Here is a 23,217-nt window from a genome sequence, read left to right as displayed (position 1 = left end):
GTGTGATCTAGCTTCCACTCAGGAGTTTTGTTTTTATTCTGCCTGTGCTGGGAGCCACCAGAGGGTCTTAAAGGAAGATGAACATAACTTGATTTACGCTTTAGAAAGATCCCTCTGGCTACTTTGAAGGGAAGGGGTTTGAAAAAGCCAAGAAAGGAAGCAGGACGGCCAGTCCGGAGCGTGCTGTGCTACCAGCTGAGAGGATGCCGACGTGGGGACTTGGTGAAAGGGGGACAGAGTGGGGATATGTTTGGGAGACAGACCTGGCAGGGTGTTCAGATGGATTGGATGAAGGGGGTGAAGGAAGGAGAGCGGACTGACAGAAGACATCTAGAGGGTTGGCCAGAGAAGCTGGGGCTGGGGTGGCACTTGCAGGAAATGACTAGAGGAAAAACAGGTTTGGGGAAGGGGGGGCATCCAGAAATTACACGTGGGTCGTATTTGTGTGAGATCCTTATCTACATGGCAATAGCAAAGTAAACCGTTGAATATATAATGTATCAGTCTGGAATTTAGGGGTGGGGTTAGGGCTGAAGGTACAGATCCAGAAATCACTGGAAGAGCTAGGTGGCTATCTCCTGGGGGAATCACTGGATTGATGTGATGTCACCATGAGATGCCAGGGAAGGCTGGGGGCAGGGTCCAGGGTCCATCCAAGTGGCGGCCATCGGGGGAGGGTTTGCCAGCAAGCTGTGGTCAGGCTGTAGGTCCGCACTTGTCAACACTTCTCCGATACCGACTTGTAGAACGGAAAGGAAGTCAACATCCTAGCATGAATTTGCCCCCAGGACAGTCACTCACATGTGGGACCATGGCCAGGCCCATCAGACCAACCCCTCAAGTGAGGAAGAAAGTTTGCTCCAATTTGGTGTTAAGTTCAAGGCCTGACTCAGAGCCCCAGCCTCAGAAGGCAGCCCCTGTCACTCTCCAGTTCTGAGACTCTGCAATACCGTGGCATCAGCGGCTGCCCCCGCGAGTGCCGAGCACTTCACAGTTTACAAATCGGGCTGACATCCATGACCCCAGTTAATACTCATACCAGTCCTCAGAGGGCTGGAGAGATTTTTTTCTAGCCGAGTTTTATAGCCAAGGAAACTTAAGACCCAGAGGTTCGTTTGTCCAAGACCGCATGTCCAGGACGTGGTAGAGTCAGGATTTCTGGGCGGGATATGGTAGAGTCAGGACTTCAGGCCAGGACTGTCTGCTTCTAAAACCTTGATTCCCGCCTTCTACCTCTGTCAGAATCCATGGTTGCCTCCATCACAGCTAAGATGATGGCACCAGGTGCTGCTTTATTCTGGGATAGCTGTCTTGTTCTCTCATCCCCAGTCTCAGTTCTTACCCTTCCTAATGACCTGGATTGCTTGGGTTTTTCTCCTCCTGGACTGTCCTTAACCCCTTCCCTGCTGGTCAGAGCCCCAGTCTCCCAGTTCCACCCCATCAGCTCAGTTACTCATGGCCCATGGGTCTCGCCTCCCCAGTGCCTCCTGAATGCTTCAGCTTTTCAACCTGACCACTTCCAGGGATGTCTCCCTGATTGCTCCGCACTTCTCCAGGCTACGGTCACCTTAACCTTGTCCCCTGAACCCCCCACCGTGTGCCTGTGACATGTTACTGTACCATGCAATGCAGCATGAGATTCTTCACACTTGGTCCCCCATCTTAACTGTTCTGACTGTAGTTACCTCCATCTCAGGGTCTTCAAGGTCAAATTCAACATCTCTCCTTAACTCAGGAGATGTGATTCAGCTTTCTCTGAACCAGAAGAAGCAAATCAATCAAATATGTATTATGAGTCATAGACTTTCCTGAGACCTTAAAGGAGAGTCTATGACTCTCCTTTACTTCAATCTTCTGTCTGAGGTTATTCGTTCTTCTCCAATATTCTCCGAAAACTTGAGTCTCTTCTGACACCTGAGGGCTCACCAACTCTTAGGGAAAGTCATTCCTTCCTTGGACAGATATTTTAAGAATGTCTTAAAGAAATTCTTAAGAAAGGGAAACTTTCTCCCTCAAAATTTACCTACCAGCAATAACTTCCTACCAGCCATAACCTTCCTTCCCCCAGAGCTACCCAGGATAGGGCCAGTCCTGCCTCAGGGCGGCCATTCGGGGGTGCAAAGGCAGTGATCTTGATGTCGAACCTGCTCCTCTTCAGGCTAAACATCAACTTTCCCACTCTCTGTATCATCCCAGGGTACCTCCTTTGTCCTGGCCTCCTCCCCAAGATGGGTCCTAGTTTCTTTGTCCTAGAGACTCTTTACCTCTACACCTCAGTGAAGATTCAGAAGATTCAATAAGTATTTGTTGAGTACCATCTCTGTTCCAGGCAGTGGTCCAGGAACTAAAAATACAACAGACACTAATCCAGGTAGAGTCCACATCCCACTGCATCTACCATTGTATGGCTCTGCTCCCTTACTAGTGTTTGTGACAACCAGTCTCAAAACTGTGGTCATATGTGAGTTCCAGGCACCGTGCTAGGTGCTGGAGATGCAAAGATGAATAAGTATTGTTCCTGCCCCCAAAAGTTCATGGCCCCAGTGGCTTAAACAAACTGGTTAATAGGTTTGTATTGAATCTGTCTGTCTCTCTTTCACACACACATACACACATCAGTTTCAGGAAGTCTGCTAACTTCTGATCCATACATGCAAATCTGTTCATGTTCTAGGCATCACTGCTGACTCAAGAAACTTACCTTCATCTCCCCTTACTCTCCACCCTGCCCCAGAGGATCCCAGGGGTCCGGTTCTTGGCAAAAGCCTTGAGGGGATCCATGGGACATAAGGATGGGTCTGTTGAACTGCATTGCTCCGGGCTCGATAAATAGTTATCCCCAGCCAACGTGGTTAAATAATCATCAAACCGCATAATTCAGAAATCGTGCTCCTTAAATCTCCCTATTTAATACCCGACAGAAAATGCTGATCTGCCACACAAGATTTCATTTTATTTTTCTGGACAGGAAGCATTTTTTTCAGTCACATAATGACTTTCCTTGACATAATAATGAAGGAATGTGAATTTAAAACAGCCTGGGATGCTGGAGCGTTCTTTGTCATCTGGGGGGCCGGCCGCACGGAAAGAGCCAGAGTTACTGCTGACGGGCTGGGCTGCGTCTTCATTGAATTAGCTGCTTACAAAGATTGAAATTTACCAAATTAAATTCTAGTGAGTAATTTCTGTTCACGTCAATGGCAGAAATTAAACCATCGTGGATGTGGCCAGGCTGTCACATGGGCCTGACATTACATTAGGGGGGGTGCTGTGGAGTCAGGCAGAACCAGGATGTGGTCAGCAGAAGACTTGTCCACAGAGTGAGGGAAGGGAAGGTTGAGCTAGCTGAGCTCTGAAATCGGGAAGGTCAATGTTCAAATCCCAGGTTTCTCACTCCCTATCGTGTGACTTAGGTCATGTCGCCTGAGGCTCTCTGAGCCTCAGTTTCCTTATCGGTAAAATGGGCATGATGAAGAGCTATTTAGAGATGAAAAATGAGTTGCATCTATAAAAGCACTTGGTTACCTGTAAAGGTCTGTGTAAATATTGTTGGCTGTTGCTATGTAGCTCCCAGCCTGCTGATTCTCTGTAGTGGGGATCAGCCATCTTCATTTGATTTCCAGAGTCAGAACCAGTGGAAATCCACTTTGGTCTCGCACGTTGCTGGATCCTGCCTTTCTGAGGGCCCACACTGGGTGGGACTGTTATATCATGTTGACAATATAAATTAGACTGATCAGGGGCTGACAGCATCATTAGGAATGATATATTGTTTAGTAGGCGACATTATTGCCTGTTAAATTTATACATGACAAACTGCTTTCTGTCTCTACCCAGTGACACCATGATTTGGCACCAGCCAAATCATAGGGAATGCCATGGTGTGAACCCTAGGCCAATCTCTGACTGTCTCTAGGAAGTCACTCAGCCCTTCCAGCCCTGCTGACAGATTGGCCTTTGGTGAAACTGTGAAGGAATGGATGTAAAATACCCGGCATAGGGCCTGATACACAGTAGGCATGCAGTGGGGTGGCTGGTATTGCTTTTGCTGCCATGCAGCCGAGCCAGCTAGTGTTGGAAATCCTGCCCTTCGAGCAGCAGAGAAGGGAGATGCTGGAACCCAGAAATGCCCTTGCTGTGCTACCTGCTTCCCTGTGTTGTCACTGTTTCTCTTAAGAAAAGCTCCGTGAGGTTTACAAAGGGGCCTTCTGATGCAGTATTAAACCTCCCTACAGAGGAGGCAGGAGGGCACCTAGTGCAGGGTAGGTGCTTAGTGAAGGAAGGTTCTCATAGTCTTAGGACTCCATGGGTAAGGAAACCCTACTTTTCTCACCATAGTAATTGGCAGCATTGGCATCCAGTTAGTAAAGCCAGAAATCTGGGCCTTATTCCTGACCCCTCTCCTTCTCTCTCTCATACATCTACCACTAAAGTACTCTGCAAGGACCTGCATTTCTCCCCATGCCCCTGCCCCGCCCGCTACAAGCCACCAGCGGATCAGCCTGCCACGGGAGCGCCGTGTTTCCTCTCCGGCCCTCCTTCAAGTTAACCTCCACACAGTGGCCAACTTAATGGTTTTAGGTCAGACGCTAAATCACGACACTCCTCTGCATAAAATTCTTGACACTTAGACTAAAATCCAAACTCCCGTCCGCGGTCTATAGATCAGTTAGGGTTCAGCCAGGAAAACAAAATCCATGCCAGATGCATATTAATAAGGGGACCTTAATACAGGGAATGAGCTCTGAAGGTGGAGGATGGGCTGGCAGGGCGCCAGAGATGAGTCACTCCATGGAGCCACCACCAGCCCTGGAGCTGCAGGGACAGAGGGAGGAGGTGGTGGGACCGGAGCCCAGGAGGCAGGACCACCCGGCGGGAGCAGGGGCTGTGGACGAGCCTGGTAGAAGAAGCTGGAGCCTCGAAGCAGAGGAGATCAGCCATTTTCTGGAGATTCCACCCACAGCAGAGTGTGAAGAAGAAATATCATTGCTTTTTCCTCTTTCTCCCTTTCCAATCTTCTCAGCCCAGCAATTCCATTTCTAGGCATCTCTTCGAGAGAGAAATGTGTATGTGTACACGGGGAATCACACACAGCAGGGTTTTCACAACACTGTTTGAAATAGCATCAAGCAAGAAACCAATCTAAATGTTCGTCCACAGGAAAATGGATAACCATTCCTATGCTCGACTACTGCCCAGCAGTTCCAATGAGCGGTATCCGTGAAAACAAAAACAAGTGAAAACAACTGAGCTGGTCTGCTGTCATATCTGTTCCCCATCCCTGGCCCGTTCTGCATGGCAGGGTGGCTGACCCCTGCACACTGGTTTCCCAGGCATCCTTGCAACGGGCATCCAGCTAAGTTGGTCCACTGGCCAGAGATGGGAATGTGAGAGGAAGATGGGGCCAAGCCATTTACAGTTTTATTAGATGTTGACAGATTGTCCTTAAAGAAGCCTGCACCCATTTATCCTGCCACCATCGCAGAGAGGAACGCCTGTTTCTCCACACCCCAACCTGTGCTTTTTTGAAAAACATTTAAATTGAAGTATAGTTGATTTACAATGTTGTGTTAGTTTCTGGTGTACAGCAAAGTGATTTAGTTATACATGTATATATTATTTTTTTTCCTTATTACTTATTTTTTACACAGCAGGTTCTTATTAGTTATCTATCTTACACATATTAGTGTATACAGGTCATTCCCAATCTCCCAATTCATCCCACCACCATCACCACCCCCCCCCCCCCCCCCCCCCGCTTTCCGCCTTTGGTGTCCATACGTTTGTTCTCTACATCTGTGTCTCTATTTCTTAACGCATGTATATATTCTTTTCCATTATGGTTTGTTATAGGATATCGAATATAGTTCCCTGTGCTCTGCAGTAGAACCTTGTTCCAACCAGTGCTTTTTGTTACTTTTAAAATAGGCAAGTAATGGAACCTTATTGTTGCTTTAGGTTGCATTTCTTTGACTACGAACGAGATTGAGTAATTTATCCTGTGCTCTTGCCATTTATGGCTTCCCGTACCGTACGTTGATCGCCTTTTCATAACCTCTGCCTAGTTCTCGTTTCCTTATTGAGTTATTGGGGCTCTTCATTTATTCTAGGTTTTTACATTCTTTGTTGCACATGTGACAAACATTGCCTAGGATGTCTGCTCTCTTCTTCCATCTTGTTTTCTGGGAACTCACGTGTTTCTGCTCTACATTAAACTGGCTGCTGCCCAGGTGTGCTGCATGGCTCTTGAATTTCTTTTTTTTTCCCATTTGACCCCTGGGTTTGTTGTATCATTTTACTCTATATCTTCCCCTTTCTTGTTCGTTTTTATTCTTTCCTCGTTTTACTGAAGTATATCTTCAAGTAACTTTCTCAGAAAAGATGCACAGCAGGTCACATTTACCGAGGCCCAATGTGTTCCAAGCAGCTTTATTTTCCTTCAGGCTTGATTCATAGTGTAGCCATGGCATGGTCTCTCTTGCTTTACCTTGTAAATGATGAGTTTGGGGGTTTGCCTCTGCCTTCCCATTAGACTGTGAGACTTTGTCTCACTCTTCTCTGAATCTTTAGTGTTCGGGACAAAAGGACAGGTGGAAAGAACACGGGAACTTTGCTGCAAGACCCCACAGTTCCCCTCTGTTTCTGAGCACTGCACCTCGTTGCCATGCCCCACCCCTCCCTCTGGGAACTCCAGGCAGGACAGGTGGCCTTGTCCCCACAGGGTTGGCTGTGCCCAGGGTGCCATGGACTCCACACCATGGGTGCTGCCTGCTCAGTGTGTCCTGTGTCCACAGCACCCAGAAGGCTCTGTTATTCTCCCCTTTGCTTCCTCTTCCCTGCCCCAGGAAATATCTGCTCTGGGCCAGTCTAGAGGGAACATACAGGCATACCTCGAAGACGCTGAGGTTCATTTCCAGACCACCACAATAAAGCAGATATCACAATAAAGGGAGTAATACGAATTATTCCGTTTCCCAGTGCATATAAAAGTTATGTTTATAGACAACAATCTTATGGTTACCAAAGGTGGGAGGGATAAATTAGGAGTTTGGGATTAACAGTACACACTACTATATATAAAATAGATAAATGACAGGGGCCTACTGTATAGCACAAGAAACGATATTCAATATCTTGTAATAACCTATAATGGAAAAGAATCTGGAAAAGAATATATGTATAACTGAATCACTTGGCTGTACACCTGAAACTAACACAACATTGTAAATCAAATATACTTCAATTAAAAAATTGAAAAAAAGCTATGTTTACATTATACTGTGGCCCATAAAGTGTGCAATAGTGTTATGTCTAAAAAACCCCAGTGTACATACCTTAATTAAAAATACTTTATTGCTAAAAAGTGCTAACCACCATTTGAGCCTTCAGTGAGTCGTAATCTTTTTGCCATGGTAACATCAAAGGTCACTAATCACAGATCACCATAAGAAATGTAATAATAATGGAAAAGTTTGAAATATCATGAGACTTACCAAAATGTGGCACAGAGCTGAGCAAATGCTGTTGGAAAAATGGTGCCAATAGATTTGCTCAGTACAGCATGGCCACAAACCTTCAATTTGTGAAAAACGCAATATCTGGGAAGGAAAATAAAGCAAAGTGCGATACAATGAGGTGTGCCTGTATCCTGGTGGAGATCAGGGCTAGGAGGGAGGACGTCACTTCTTGTGGGGTTCTTATGCCTTCACGCTACATTATGAAAGCCTTCCTTTAAATGTTTGTCACCTGTGTGTATGAGGGGGTGCGGGACAACTTTGCAGGAACATAGTCCTTGTAACTCCCTCCCCTCGCTGCCCCTCCCCCCTCCTCCCCTCAGTTCAGGCACCCTGCCAGGGAAGCCTCTGGGTGGATGAGGGCGAAGCTCGGGAGGTCAAAGGGCCTGGAAGATGGAGATGGAATTAATGGTGCCGTGGCCCTGGGGAGGCAGGAGGAGGGAGGAGGACCTTTCTCCAGGGAGGAGCGGGAAAAGCTATAAACTCATTTCTCCATCTGCATGGGTTCCGTGAGCACCGCTATAACCAGTCACTGAGGATGGTGGAGACACATAAAATTACCAGGAGGAAGGGCAGCACGTTGAGGGGGAGAGAGCGTTGAAAGGACAATCAGAAGCTTTGGGTTTGTGTCTCAACTTGGCCACTTACTATCTGTGTGTCCTCGGATAAGTCATTGAGCTTCTCTGGACTCTCATTTCTTTATTATTCTTTTTTTAAAAAAATAATTAATTAATTCTTGGCTGCATCGGGTCTTAGTCGCAGCATGCGAGATCTTTCGTTGCTGCACGCAGGCACCCCTTTAGTTGTGGCGTGTGGGCTCAGTAGTTGCGGTGTGTGGGCTCAGTAGTTGCAGTGCGTGGGCTTAGTTGTCCCTTGGTGTGTGGGGTCTTAGTTCCCTGACCAGGGATCGAACCCACGTCACCTGCACTGGAAGGCGAATTCTTTACCACTGGACCACCAGGGAAGTCCCTGGGCTCTCATTTCTTATCTATCCAATGAGCTAGTCTATGTGAGCATGCTGCAAATGATGAATTTCTGTGCAACTGTGAAGGCAGGTTAATTATAATATTTTGGAGAGTGTTTTATGTGCTATACACTCATCTGTCATCTCACTTAGTCCTTCCAGTGATCCCAAATCCCAGGGATTTGGTGTGAATAAGAGCAGTACAGGGCTTCTCTGCTTGCACACCTGCTGGCCAGGAACCCCCTCTGTGCTCCCAGAGCCCCTGGGCTTCCCAGATCTTATCACCCCACCTTGGAATTTTCCATTTTTCTGTTTACCCCCGCTGCTGGGCTGGTATCCCTTGAAGGCAGAGTCCACGTCTTATTCGTTGCCGTGTCCCTGGCTCTCACACTGGGCCTGTTACAGGGTACGTGCTCAGAAAATGGTTGAATAAATGAATAAATAAATGAAGGAATGAGTTAATGAGTTCTGGCAGGGAAATGAGCCTAGAGGAGCCAGGGTTCAACCTTTTGGTTGGAAGAGGGCCAAGTTGGTGCAGAAGTGACACTTGTGGATGGAAAATCAGCAGGTCTGCTGGCTAAAACCTCCTTCACCCAAAACACCCTTCCCTAGGTTTTTGGGAGGGGAGTTAAGGCTTTGGTGCCATTTCGATTCATTATGACCAAAGACCAGGAGACTTGATGCTGTCCTGACATTCATCCCTCCTATCCAGAGGGAGCCATACAGACAAGGAATATGATCAGAGTAAGAACTACAGCCTATATAGGTTAAATTGTACCCTCCCTACCCACCCCAAGTATGTATATATTTGTTGGAATACATACATACATATATATACATACGTACACACATGAGTCCTAACCCCCAGTACCTTATTAGGAAATAGGGTTTTTATGAATAATCAAGTTAAAGTGAGGTCATCAGGGTGGGTCCTAATCCAAGATGACTGGTGTCTTTTTTTAAATAAAGAGAAAATCTGGACAAAGAGACACACACACAGAGGGAAGATCGTGTGAAGAGACAGAAAGAGAAGACAGTCAAGGAGAGAGAGGCCAAGGAGGCTTGGAATAGATCTTCCCTCACATCCTCAGAAGGAACTAAGCCTGCAGACACCTTGACTTTGGACTTCTAGCCTCCAGAACTGTGAGACACGTAAATAAATTTTGGTTGTTTAGGCCCCTCTGTCTGCAGTACTTTGTTAAAGCAGCCCCAGAAAACTGACAGAAAGCCCTTGCTTTTAAAGTGGCCGCACAGGCAGCTCCTATCCTGCAGCTGGGGCAGCTCTCTGGCAACGATGCTGCATACCTCTTAGGCCTGGACCAGTATGAGGTCTCCTCTTCCTCTCTACTTCTAAATAAGAAAGAGATGATGGGGAAGGAGGGTGGATTCTAGGACTTGAACAGAAGCGAATTTGTTTCCTTTCTCTTCAGTTGGATGGTGTTATATGAGCTCTGCAGTATGGTACCACTAGCTACAGGTAGCTGTTTAAATGTAAGTTAAAGGTAAATAAAATGAAAAATGCAATTCCTCAACTTCAGCTTCTGGAGGGAGTGGAAGGGACCAGATTTATCCTCCTGCCTGAAATAATAGGAGCAACAACAAAAAGACAAAATACATGAAACAATGATTTCTAAGATACTTAATATCAAGAAATTAAGGACATCAATCCCTGAAAGACGGGTAGCAACCAGGGGGCCACACCATCACCCCAGCTTGCGGCCTTGACCACAGTTTCCGGCCTGCACTGCACGTTGTCATCTTATTTGTCCTGCCACACACACAATAGTCTTTGTATAACTAATACCAATGCTACCACAACAATACGGTCCCCGAAAACAGGGTTTTGGGGTCTTGCTGTTTGTTTGCCTTTCTATCCGTCTGCAGGTTACATCCACTCATGGGGTCAGATCATTGTAACTCAAAGCCACCGGGTAACTTCCTCCACAGGTGGATGTGTCACTGATGGGACAGCCAGACTCTCGTGGTTCATTGTTTTCTACTTTTAGGGATTACTTTTCAAGATTTTATTTTATTTTTATCATTTTTTTTGTATAGTGATGTAAAATTTCATATGGTTCCAAAGCAAAAACAACAAAACAAGTCAGATTCAGAGAAACCGACCTTTATTTCTCCTCTCCTCCCCCAGCCCTTGGGAGCACTTTAAAATGTTTTGTGGTTTATCCCTCCCTTAAAAAAGCAAATAGATATATATTTTCATTTTCTTCATTTTTCATATAAACCATATATATTTTACCTTATTTTTTACTTCTCAGCTTAACACCTTGCATTCTCCCTCTTGTTTACTTTTAAACTTAAGGATATATGCTGAAGATCACTCCGTAGCAGTAAACAGAGGCAACCCCCATTCTCTTATAGCTACATGGTATTCTGCAGCGTGGATAAATGGTAGTTTTTCCCCCCCAGCCCCTCTATTTAAATTGCTTTGTGTTTTGCCGATACAACTCCCAGGGGCTCAGACTCGAACACAGCTGTATTTGATTCTATAGCCAGGGCTCTTGATCACAAGCACCTTCTGCTCTTAAAGGTACCTGTCAGAAAAGGGTTTTCAAAGCACTGCCTAAAACAGAGAGCTTGGCTCCGGCTGTCATTCTTCAAGGAGAGGAGCCTTGTTGTTTGCCCTGTCCCAGGTTCTGAAACTTCATGGAGGGTGACTGGGTGGGGTGAGCTCAGAGGCTGGGAGACCAGGGAGGGCACCGTGCACCGTGGCAATGGCTTAATGAGATGTGGAGAGCAAGACCAGGATGTGGGCTGTGCGGATGTAGGGGAAGGACTGGATTCTGGATATCCCTTCTTCTAATCAGGAGCCTGGAATTCTCCTCCCCTGCTTTCTTCCCAGTTAAATGGAGGAGGCTGAGGCTTCATGTGTATTTCAGTCACAGGTATATTAATTTCACTGAGTTCTCAGGCCATGACGGCTCTATGAATCCTGCCCTTCCTGAGCTCATGGGGTGGCATAAATAACTCCAGGGGAAGCGTTTGGCCCAAGTCAGGCTGGAGTTGATCAGTCCTCTGCTGATGTGTAGCTGGAGTTCCAACGTTGGGTCAGAGGTTGTCCCCGTCGAGGGCTAATTCACCTCCTAATAGATGCCACTCCAGAGAGTCTGGGTGCCCTCTGGTCAGAGGAAGCAGCGCTGCGAAGTTAGGAATCTAGCCTCTGATGTTCTCCTTGGCACAGAGACAGACGGAAATTCAGCCAGCTCATGGAGTGAGCTAGGGCAGCTGTCTGGCTGTCCCTCCCATGGTCTTGCCAGTCTCCTAGGAGAGACTGGCTCATCCTCCCACAGCCAGGAGGAGGGGTCCTGTCAGAGAAGTACCAAGGCTCCCTGTCTGTCTGCTGCCTGCATGGATCCCCAGTCAACGGCTCACCGCATCTAGCCCTGGGAGACCCTTCGTCTCTCCCAGGATGGTACAGGGTTTAGGACATGCCCCTGCAGCCAGATCTGGGCGCCATCTCTTGCTCTGAGACTTTGAACAAGTTACTTAACCCCTCTGATTCTCTATTGCCTCATTTGTAAGATCGGTGGGGAATAATAAGAGCAATGATCTAGCCTGGCCCTACCCAACCACAGGGCTTATTATAAGGACTTAATGACTGACCACATGTAAAGTCTTAGACCAGGTCTTGGCACATCGGAAGTCCTCATTCTTAGCTACTATTAGATCTCTATCCTTGGGGACTTTGTCCTGGTTTGTTGTGAAGTATCCTCGGTAGCCCACGGACGCCCTGGTCTTCCACCCAGCATCCTGGGAGAAAGGCAAAGCTGAGAATTAGGGCCCTCGCTTCTCGGGCTCTGAGGCTCCTGCCAACTCAGCTGGGAATCTTCCAGGTCTCAGCACAGGCAGGGGGTCAACCCTCAGCTCCTCAGATGCTCTCTGACGGTGGCCATCACCATCCTGCATTGCTGCAGGCAGTGGATCGAATCTTCTGGGCTGGATCGCCTCGCAAGCTGCCTGCTAAGCTCCATGCTTGGGGGACTCAGAGGACAGTGGAGAGGGGGTTCAAGCGCCAGAGGACACGGTGCCCCCCTCACCGGTGCATAAGACTTTACAGTCTACAAAGCCTTTTTTATCCCTTTTTGAGATCTCTTTTGAACGTGTTCAGAGCTCAGGGAGTCTGGTAGGTTAGTAATTCTCCCCATTTCATAGATGGAAATGTTGAGGCTTGCAGAGGGATTCAGCTTGCCCAAAGACACACACCTAAGGCAGTGGGGCCATCTTGCAGCCGTCCAGCTTATTCAGCCTCCCCAGTCCCAGAGTGACGTGGTCCCCAGTGTTGCCTCTCAGCCCACCAAGCTCAGTGAGCCCAGAGCTCAGGCTGCTCGCTGGGGACAGGGGGCAGGAAACCCCCAAGGGCCACGGCGGGGTCCCCTCCCCCCAGCAGCTCCAAATGGGAGGAGGAAGTCTGATTGCAAAAGGCCCCATCACACGTTTATTTTCAGAAGTCACTGGGACAAACCCATCTCGCAGAGACGGAGGTTCAGTTCATTAAGCTTAGATGATTCATTACAGGGCAATTAAATATTTGATTAAATTAATCCTAAGGTATTTAAACATTGTTTTGCAAAGAATGTTGGCTCATTAATTAGAATGGCTAAATGCTCGAATTAAACGGGGATGGGGGCTGCAGGAGAGACGGGGAAGCCTCGAGCTTGCTCCTGTGAGGCTCGTCCCTGCAGAGGCGGAATTGTCTCTGCCCAGAAGAGTCGTCTGTGCCTGGAATCTTCCCAGGCTGCCCTTGGCGCTTCTGTGCTCTCATTGGTAAATATGTCCAGGGAGGATCAGGAAACAGGAGATCCAGCCCTGACTCTGTCACTGACAAGCCAAGTACCCGTAGGGGAGTTTCTGCCCTCTCGACCTCAGGGCCTCAGTCTTCCCATCCGTATAATGGTGGGAGCATCTGCTCCGCAGTGTCTTCTGGGTCTGACTCTTAAGGGGTTTGATCTAACTGGATCTACACTTCCGTTGCTAGCCAAGGACAATGTCTACTTTGCTACTGGTTCCTGTCTCTGCAGGCTCACAACATCGTCTGTGAGGCCTCTCCCTCTACTGGATGCCCAGTTCTGGCCAGTTGGTGACTGTGATATCAAATAAAAACAAAGCTGGACTTAGAGAGGGGAGACTTCATTGCCAAGAAAGACTATGGCGATAGGAAAGGCTCTGAGCTCAGAAACCTGCAAGCAGCTCAAAAATCACATAGCAGAAGGTTTTTCTTCTATAGGGTGAAGGGGGAGCAAGCCGAGATAAGCAGACTCTTTGGAGGGGAAGCTGGACAAACGAGGTGTGACAGGAAAGTGTCCCGCTGTGGTCAGCGATTCCCAGGAGAAACTGATGAGGTGGTGGCCTTCCGGTGTCCTCGGGGGAGCGAACATTCTACTTTTCTTGGTGCTTTGCTCAGGCTCGGGGCCAAGCAGAGATAAGGGAAGGAGAGAAGTCTGCCTGAAGTGTGGTCAGGACAAAGCAGAGGGTCAGCAACGGGCAGCTGTGGACACTGGGTCAAGGTCAAAGCCAGTTTCAATGGTGATGGTATGGGAGCCAGACCAGCGTGGGCTAATGGGGGAGCAGGAAGTGCGGAAGTGAGGAGGGTGAGTGGGGAGAGCTCTTCTAAGCTTTCTCTTACAAGCTTTATTGTGAGAGGCGGCAGAGAGGTGGGGTGGGAGCTAGAGGGAGAGGTGGGACCAAAGAACGCTGGTGGGTTTTTTCAGATGAGAAATCATGGAGCACATCTTAACGTTGTGGTGGTTCGCCAGGGAGCAGGGCTGTGGTGCCGTGTCTGCACGTGCCGGCTGCAGTCTCTGCTTGTTCCTTTCTGTCTGTTACGATTACCTCCAGGTGCATTTCCTCTGCCTTTGGGGTCCTGGTTGCCTCTCACCACCCCAGACAGCACCCACCCCAGGATGGGGGACAGCCTGCAGGACTCCCTGGGGTGGGCGGCTCCACGTGGTGGGGGAACCACGGACACAGATGCTCCAGCCACTGTGGGGCAGTTGATCACAAGAGCCCTGGGCCCGGAGGCAGGAGCGCTGGGTTCTCTTCCTGGTTTTGCTGCTAGCTAACTGTGTGACCTTGAGCTGGCCACTTCTCCACTCTGCCAAGGTGTGAACTAGCCCTATTCAGGGCCCACCTCTTGCCACTCCAGCCTCCCCACCAACAGTGTGACCCCGGATGTCGACAGCCCCCCAGCCTTCTTCTGTGCTGTTTTCATGCTCTTCTCCCTAATTTCCCCACCGCCCCATCCTTCCCCTTGCTCCCTGTCCAGCTTAGGTCACTGCCCCGCAAAGCCTCCCTTGACAGCATCTTAGGGTGCCCATGCCTGTGCCTTCCCTCGGCTCAGAATGAGATCAGCGAGGCTCTCCTCCCACCGCCAGCCCCTCCTCCCCTGGCAAGGCAGAGTGAGCCCCAGTCTCCCTCCAAGGGCCCCTGGAGCAGGAGGTAGAACGAGGGTCTTTTCTTTACGTTCCACAGGAATGGGGACCTGCATACAAGTGAAGCTCCAGGAACTCCTGGCTTCCCCTGAGCATCTAAGGGGCAGAGCCAACAAATTTTCCACCAGCAGAACCAAAGCCTTTTCCGGGGGGGAGCCTGGGCCGCCCCGCCCTTTCCTCCTACACCCACCCACCCTGCACTCTGCTCAGCATTTGGGTCATCAAAGGGTAGGAACATTCAATTCAATATGTGAGAAATAAAACAAAACAGTGAGGGGAAGCAAAGGATACCTTGCCCTCCCACCCAGTCTGAGACAGGGGACAGGCCCCGCAAATTCCACATGCCTGGAAGCTTCCAGTTACTTCAAACAAGTGCACACTTAACTCTGTCAATTGTAGATGTCCGAATTCTCTATTTCAGGCTTGAGAGATTATCTTGCAGGAAGACAGTGTGATGTAGTAAAAGAAACATGGGATTTGGAATCACAGGGGAGTTTACTTTGGAATTTGTGTCCTGCCGTTTCCTAGCTGCATGAGTTTTAGACAATTCCTTCATCTTCTCTGTGCCTCAGTTTCCATCTGTAAAATGGGGATATTAGCAATAACTCCTGTCTACCTGCCTCATAGGTTTGGCATGAAATTCAAGTGAGGGGTCTGTGGGACTGTTCTGGGAAAGTGTGGCCTGTGGGTGGTGGGGTGAGGGATTGAGAGGTGTTTACCCAGGAGGTGTCACGGTGCTGTGCAGGGCCCCACCTTCAGCCTGGATTCTGGTGAAGTGGTAACTGTCTGGCTAATAGGAGCAGAACAAAAGTCTCCCCCAGCACAGCAGAAAGAAAGCAACCGGAGAGAGCGCCATGGGAGCAGACTGCTGTGGATGTAAGGGGGAGGGGGCTGGGTGTCAGGGGAGCAGACAGGGAGTCTAGAAAGGACTGGAACAGCCTCTGGTGGCATTGTCACATCTGCAGAGGGAGGGAGGACCGGAAATGGACATCGGATATCAGTGAGAGATCCCCATCATTTTCTATTACTCCTCTGGTCTTTACAAGTTTTCAAAATTTCAGAATTACTCTCACAGATGCTTGGTCCTGCCTCTTTCATGGCTGTCATTGAAACCCAGGTGCCCAGAAAGGCAGAAGGAATTCTGTCTGAAATCATCTTTTATCTGCCTGTGTTTGCTGGTCATTACACAGCTAGAAGCAATGCTCAAGCCTTTGTAAACTAGAACATACCTTCCTAAAATGACGACTTGGTCAAATAACACGGGAGTCAAAAATGAAAGACCTGGGCTGGAATTCCAGCTCTGTCACCAGGGGAAAATTTCATGATTCACTCAACATGAAGACCAAAATGAAAGGCATAAAATCATCTTAATAGTTACCCCCCAAATAATTGGATAACATTCAAACACTTTTTAAAAAGTATAATTTAAGAATTCAAGGATTCTTCAGTAGGATAAAGCATGCCTATTTTGAACCAAAAATCAGCATTGGTAAAGTAAGTTCAAAATTAGAGACAAAAATGAATTCTTGTTATCATCACACTGATAATTAATGAACAAACTGACAACCTACCAAGTTCCTCAAAAGATTTAGAGAAGTTTCACTTGATCTTGTTTGGACGTCCTCGTCAGTGCAGTAAGGGAAGAGAAAATAAACTGGGGAAAAAAAGAGACAACACAACATTTGTACGGATAGTGGATTCAAAAAGATGGGTAGAAATTTATGAATTAAGTTTGAGGAGGAAGATGAATGCAGACTACATGCATAAGAATGATGGTTTTCCTGAAAACTAGCAATAGCTAGAAAATACAATGAAAACATCCATTTATAACAGAAACAAGTGATCTAACATACTTAGGAGTAAACATAATATATGCCTGACCTTTATAAAGAAAATTGCAAACTCTGTGGGATGGGGACAGGGTGAGAGGTATCATATATTTCAAGATGAGCACACTGGCTATTGTGAAAATGTCTCCTCACCTTAGGTTAATTGACAAACATAACCTACCTCAAATCAACCCCAGCAGCATTTTTCTGAATGCAACAGATTCTGGAAAAACAAACAGAAGAGGATTTCAAAGGATATTCTAAAAAAAAAAAAAAAGCAAATAACAAGACTAGGCTGTTCATCATTAGAACAGTTTATAAAATAATAATTTAAACAATAATTTTAAATGAATGGCATTGGGAAACTGGATAGCACTGAAGAATTTTAATTTAGAGCTCCCCCTTATACCAAAATAGACTACAGATGGATTAAAGTACTATCTTTTAAAAAATAGATAAGTTAGCACAAAATGAAATATTTATTTTCTTTACGAAGAAAGACCACTCTCAGCTTTGAAGCAATAGAAGAAACTGGGAAGTAAAAGACTGACTGATGACAGCAATAACAGAATAAACACTCCTCTACGTTAAAAAGTGCAACAAAATGAGAAGGTGCTGGTGACAGGTAGTTTGCGCCAATTGCAATACACATAGGAGAGCTACGCCACATAAAGAGTTCCTTAAAACTCGTATGAGAAAAAATATTACGACTCTGCTTAAATATGTTAACTACTTATCTCATATTAAACTAGCAAAAAACAGCCCCCCCTTCAAATGCATACTTATAACAAGCCACCATGGTGAGGTTGGGGTCAAGGTATAGGATATGGGTGGGGATGCATACTTGGTGACCCTCAGAAGTAGTGTAGATGCCACCACTCTTTAAGAGAACAGTGTAGAATGAGTCAAAAATATTTATGTCCTGCTGCTCTATGAGTTTGCCTCTGGAAAGAAAAACGTTACCGCTTTGAAGATGTTCGATGTGGCATTATTCAATAAAAATTTGGAAGTAACCTATATACCCAGTAATAGGGGAATTATTTAAATCAGGGGGAATCTATAGTATTTCATTTTATGCAGTTATTCAATTATAAAAGCTGTGTGGAAACATGAAAAATGTTCATTATGTATTGTTAAGTGGACCAAAACCCCTCTTGTACACAAAATTACACACATACTATAATTGCAGTGAAGGAAAAGTGTGTCTCTATGAACAGGGGCCTGAAGGAGATACAGAAGAATGAAAATAGCTTTGTTAGGGTGGAGATTTTCCTGTGCCTTGGTTGTTACTGTTGTTTTAATTTTTAAAAATTGGGGGACCCCTCCAAGTCTTGTGGGCCACATCACAGGCTCTCTCCCAACCATGGCCCATTCTCTGGCTGGAGGCTGTGCCCCCGGGGACAGCCTGGATGCCCGATTCCTTAAGTCTGGGCCAGACTTTGCTTCTGTGAAACAAGAGTGTGTCTATACCCGCTGGATGTGGACAACCAGGCCAGCAGCTTCCCACTCATGGCAGCTTTGAGGCTTGGGAGACCTGCCACCTCTGTAGCACCAGCCCCCAGGTGGTAGGACCTGGCTGTCCTGCCAAATTATGACTGCAGTTCCCAAAATGACCAGCTTGGGCCTGGTGACCGGGGCTACTAGAGCATCTCAGCCGTGAGGCCAGAGCCTCCAACTCTAGAGCCAGCACAGGAGCTTCTGGGGCCCAACCTAGACCTTCTGCCCCAAACTCAGCCCCCTCCAAGTCCCGGGCAGGGACAGGTAAGCAGAGCTTGTGCAGGGAGCCAGGAGCCCACGGCCCACAGCCATCAGGGGGAATCAGGTCACCCCTGAGAGCCAAGCTTTCTAGATCACCCCCCTCCCACCCTATGTCTGTAGGCCTGGGAGCTCCAGGCTGGGCTCTGAGACCCCGCCTTGCCCCTCCCACTCCAAGAGCTGCTTACGTGTGTGCGCGCATGTGTGGTTGGATTCTTCTTGTGTCGTCTCTCCTTCGTGCTATGTGCATTTATCGATCGCTTCCTCTGTCCTGGTTTCTGTGGGGCCTGCCCTCTGGGCCTCAACCATTAACTCAGAGCTTGTAGCCCCTGTCAGTCCTTCTCCAAGACTCTGTTTATAGGGCCTGAGCTTACTGTTATGAGTACTAATAAGGATAAAGGAATAACCACGGGCAGGTGGACAGTGCTTTGCTGTTTACAGAATGCTTCCACACACACTTATCATCTTCTTGCAGAAGGATATTCCCAACGCCGAGCTGACCTTAATTCTGAAATCGACTCATCCCTGGTTTCCACAAAAAAGTTTCACCCCCACCTATTATGTCATGATTTTTACAGGTTTCCCAAAGATTTGAGAGCATAGGGAGAGGCCACACAGTGTGAGGCATTTTGCTGGAAATTTTGTGGTGGGCATGTTTCTTTGGCCTCCACCCCTGCATGTGATTCAAAGCCCCCTCCTTTCCAAGGAGGGCCTCTCCTGGAAGCGGGTTCTCAGGTCAGCAGCTGGTGTGGTATAGTTTGTTATCCCAGAAGCTAGGGGCTCTCATTTCATTTATACTGTAATAATCTCTTATTGATTTTAATAAAATTGAAAAATCTCTTTGTGAATGAAAACCCTCGGGTCCCACCCACAAGTGCTGACTTGCTGCATTTTCTCCAAACCGTGGATATCATGATTCATGCCTGGGCACTGCCGCGGTCGAGAGCTGGTTTCCCCAGCAGAATAAATGTGAACCATAAAAAGTCACACATTCAAGGACCTCCCGAGGGCCCTCGGTGGTCCTGCCTGGGAGGGAGGAAAATCTCCTGAGGGGGCAGTCAGAGGCAGCAGACCAGCACAGAGGCAGTCTAGGGGAAGGAGCAGAGGACCAGGCATCACTCTACCCATGAACTTCATGTAGCACCTTCCTTGTGATCCACTCCTGTCTTAAACGGAACTCCCCTCATCCCCCCAAATGAGACCACCACCCATAGGGATGCTCAGTCTGGAAACCAAGCACCATGTCACCCTCGATTCCTGTTCCTGCTCCTCGAAGGACCTGCCACGCTCTGCACACCCACCTTGACAACCTCGCCCGGACTGTGGCCTCCGCCCAGAATTGAAACCCCCCTGCCCACCCCTGCACACCGTTCCTCTACTCAGTTCACTCACCAGCTCCGTCTGCAAACACTTCAACCCTGGCATTCACTGCTGCCTTCCCTGTGCTCTCGTGGACCCTGTATGTACCTCTCTTTCTGTTTTTGAAAGTGACGTATCACATGGACTGAGTGTCCATCACACTCTCAAGCCCTTTATTACTTAATCTTATAACGACCCTAGGGAGGGAGGTATTATTATGATGCCCTCTTTCACAGATAAGGTCACGCGGTGAGGAAGTGGCAGAGCCTCAGCTTGAACCCTGGCAGCCTGGCTTCTGGGTCTGGGTTTGCAACCACTCTGCCTCCAAGATAACCATTATCCTACTTATTTCCCTTAGACGTGAGGTCACCAAGGTCTGAGGTCACACGTCCTTCATTCTCGTATCACCGAGGGGCTGGGACACAAAGCTTCGGCAATGTGTGTGGGGTCCATACCTTGCTTGGTGACATCCTTCCTCAAGGAGATTGTCTATGATACCCACAGTTTTTTCATCCCCTTCGATGTCTAGAGGGTCTGGCGGGCTCCAATGAGCCAGGCATGGTGATTGGCACTTGACCTACGACATTGGGTTTATCTTTGCGACATAGGAAGGGTTTGTTCTGGGAAGCCCAGAGAGGTTAGGTGAACTTGTGAAGTGCCCTGGTAGTTAAACACGGGACGGCCTGACTCCAAAGCCAGGGATCTTCCCACCGTGCCCCGCAGCCTCCCAAACCCATGGTTTACATTGCTCTGCTCAGGGCTTCTTTAAAACTGCAGACTCCGCCAGCAAAGCCTTTCCCTGAGACAGCCTCCGGCTCTGGGTAGGTCATCTTAAGGGAAATAAAGAGTTATTTTCGTATCCCACTCACGCAGCAGGACATAATATACAGGGTGAATAAAGAAATAGGAGTCCAGGATCCAGCATTATTGTCCCAAGGCCAGCAGACAGGAGGGGGCTGCTGTATTCTCAAAACTGGGATGTGGGTATGGATGGTCTCCAGGTGAGGCATCCTCGTGGGAGTGAATACCTCTTGGTGTGAAGGCTCAGCCCATTCCCCTTCTTGGGATCTGCCCTCCTCCCAGTATCCACAGGTACGGGCCCTGGGCGGTCCTGTCCCCTGTGGCTGCCCCAGAAGCCCAGTCGTAGCTGAGGACACTAGGAGTAGACAGCTGGCTTAGGCTGGGCCAGTCAGATTCTCTCCCGGGAAAGGGAATTGTGAAGAGACAATGATCAGTTTCAGCTGGACCCCTGAATGGGAAGTAATATAAACCCAGGGCTGGGGCAGAGTCAAGTTGAGAGAGAGAGTGCGGTGGGGTAGAGGGAGGGGGAGAGGATAAAAGAGGAGAGGAGAGGAGGGGAGAGAGAAACATCAGAAGGGCAGAGGGAAGCAGAGACCGTGTGGCCCTGGTGAGATGGGGAAGGTGATCTCGATTCCTGACAGCTGAGGCCTGTGTGATCCTCATCTTGTATTCTAGGAGACACCCCTTTATGTTTTCCAACTCCCCCCACCCCGGCTTTTTATTTGTGTAAACTAGTTCCAGTGCATTTTTGTTACCTGCAACCAGAAGAACCCTGACTAAGACATACGATCTCTAAGTTATCTCCCTTGTGGATTCAGCCCTTGGGATGGCAATGCAAGTTGGAGACCAGGAACGCTGAGTGAACACACACTCCTCAGACCCAGAGAGGAGGTGAAGAAAGCACCAAGGGGACCAGGGGGGCGCTGACTGTTTTGTTTTGCTTTTTGGTTGAAGGAAAAGTGACCCAGGCTCAGGGCATCAGGGTACATGGCCAGTGTCTCTTTGTATCTGAAGGGCTTCATGGGAAGACTTGGCCGTGGAAGGTTCAGAGATAGAGTTCTGGATCTAGGTAAGGAAATCTTTCTCGGTCAGGTCAGGGGTGTCCTGGGAGGAGAGGGCTGCTTTGGGGACTGGAATTCCTGAGACTGGAGGCTTGACAGTGGATTCCAGCAGGAGATGGAACCCTTCCTGCTTCAGGGTCCCTGAACCAATGAATTCTTGTAATACGACTTGGTCCTTGGTGCACCATTGATGGGTAGATCCATTCCAGGTGCTGGAGGTCTGGGGTGGAGAGGAAGCACATGAAGTTCTCTGACCAAGGCTGGACCAATCAATCCTCTCCCAGGAAGTGGAACCAGGCAGAGGCAATGATCAGTCTCAGCTGGGTCCCTGAATGGGCAGGACCTCAGGGAGGCCTCACCTACCCTCGTAGGCCCCCAGAGGCCCAGCCAAGACTGAGGAGCACCTCAGTTCCCTGCCCTGTGGCTCAGCATTCCAGCATCCTCTGGCCATGTGAGCTCACAAAGGAGACCTGGATGCTAGGCCAGCACAAACCCCCGCTGTGGCTTGGCCCCTGCTCCGGGCACTTCTCCTGTGTCATTCCCTACCTACTCAGAAGGGGACTTCAAACAAGAAAACAGCTCCTTGCAATGAGTAGGGAGCTCTGGATGAATTAGCATTTCGTAGCGAAATCGCCTTTCTGAGCTATCACACAGAGGGAAGCCTGGTATTCAGTGAGGCCAGGATTCCCTCCCCAGGCTGGGCTGCGCTGTCCCCTCTGGATCCCTGCAAGCACTGGGTGGAGGTGGGTTGGGGAGGTGCAGCCTGGCAGGTACTTCTAAGTGATGCTGGCAGTGTGTCATCTACACGGCTTTAGGAAGGGAGACCTCTTGTGTCCTGCTCCCCCGTCCTGGCCATCTGCCTCCTATTCTCCAGTTACTCTCTCCCGGCTGCTCCGGTACAGCGGTCATCTCCCTGCCCACGATCCTCCCTCACATCTCCCCTTCCTGCCACCCCCGCACCCGTGGTGCCCCTTTCATTTACTCTCCTCATGCTCCTCTTGTTCTGGAATCCTCTCCTCCGCACTCATGTTCCTAAGTTGTATGTAACCTCACTGGCCGGTGTTCCTGCATCTCAGTACAGGATAGTCGTGGAGGAAGGGGCGGGGATCCTTTGGAAGATGTTCGCATCCATGTTCCCTGACCGCCATCCCCCGGAGCTGCCCTCCTGTGCTGGGGGGGATGCGGTGATTTTACTGCCCCTTTTCCTGCTGCAGCAGCTTTCAGGGCTAAGAGGACACGTTAGCAGCCTTTCTCAGGAAGTACCAATTAATCCAGGAGCCCATGGAAGGGGAATTGAAGGTCCTGGGCTTCAGACCAGATTTGGTCTTGCATTTAGGAACTCCACAGAAACCCAGGATGGTGGTTGAGTCTGAACTTGGGACTTGGGCCAAGAGTAGACCTGCAAGCCTGGCCTTTGCTTGGACGTTCTTAGGCATTCGGCCATTTCTTCACTCATTTGTTTGTCATTAACCTCCAATCTGTTCATCAGTC

The sequence above is a fragment of the Phocoena sinus genome, chromosome 20 (genome assembly GCF_008692025.1).
Source record: "Phocoena sinus isolate mPhoSin1 chromosome 20, mPhoSin1.pri, whole genome shotgun sequence".
NCBI lineage: Eukaryota > Metazoa > Chordata > Mammalia > Artiodactyla > Phocoenidae > Phocoena > Phocoena sinus.
The sequence above is the reverse complement of the archived record's forward strand: the minus strand, read 5'-3'. Positions refer to the sequence as shown.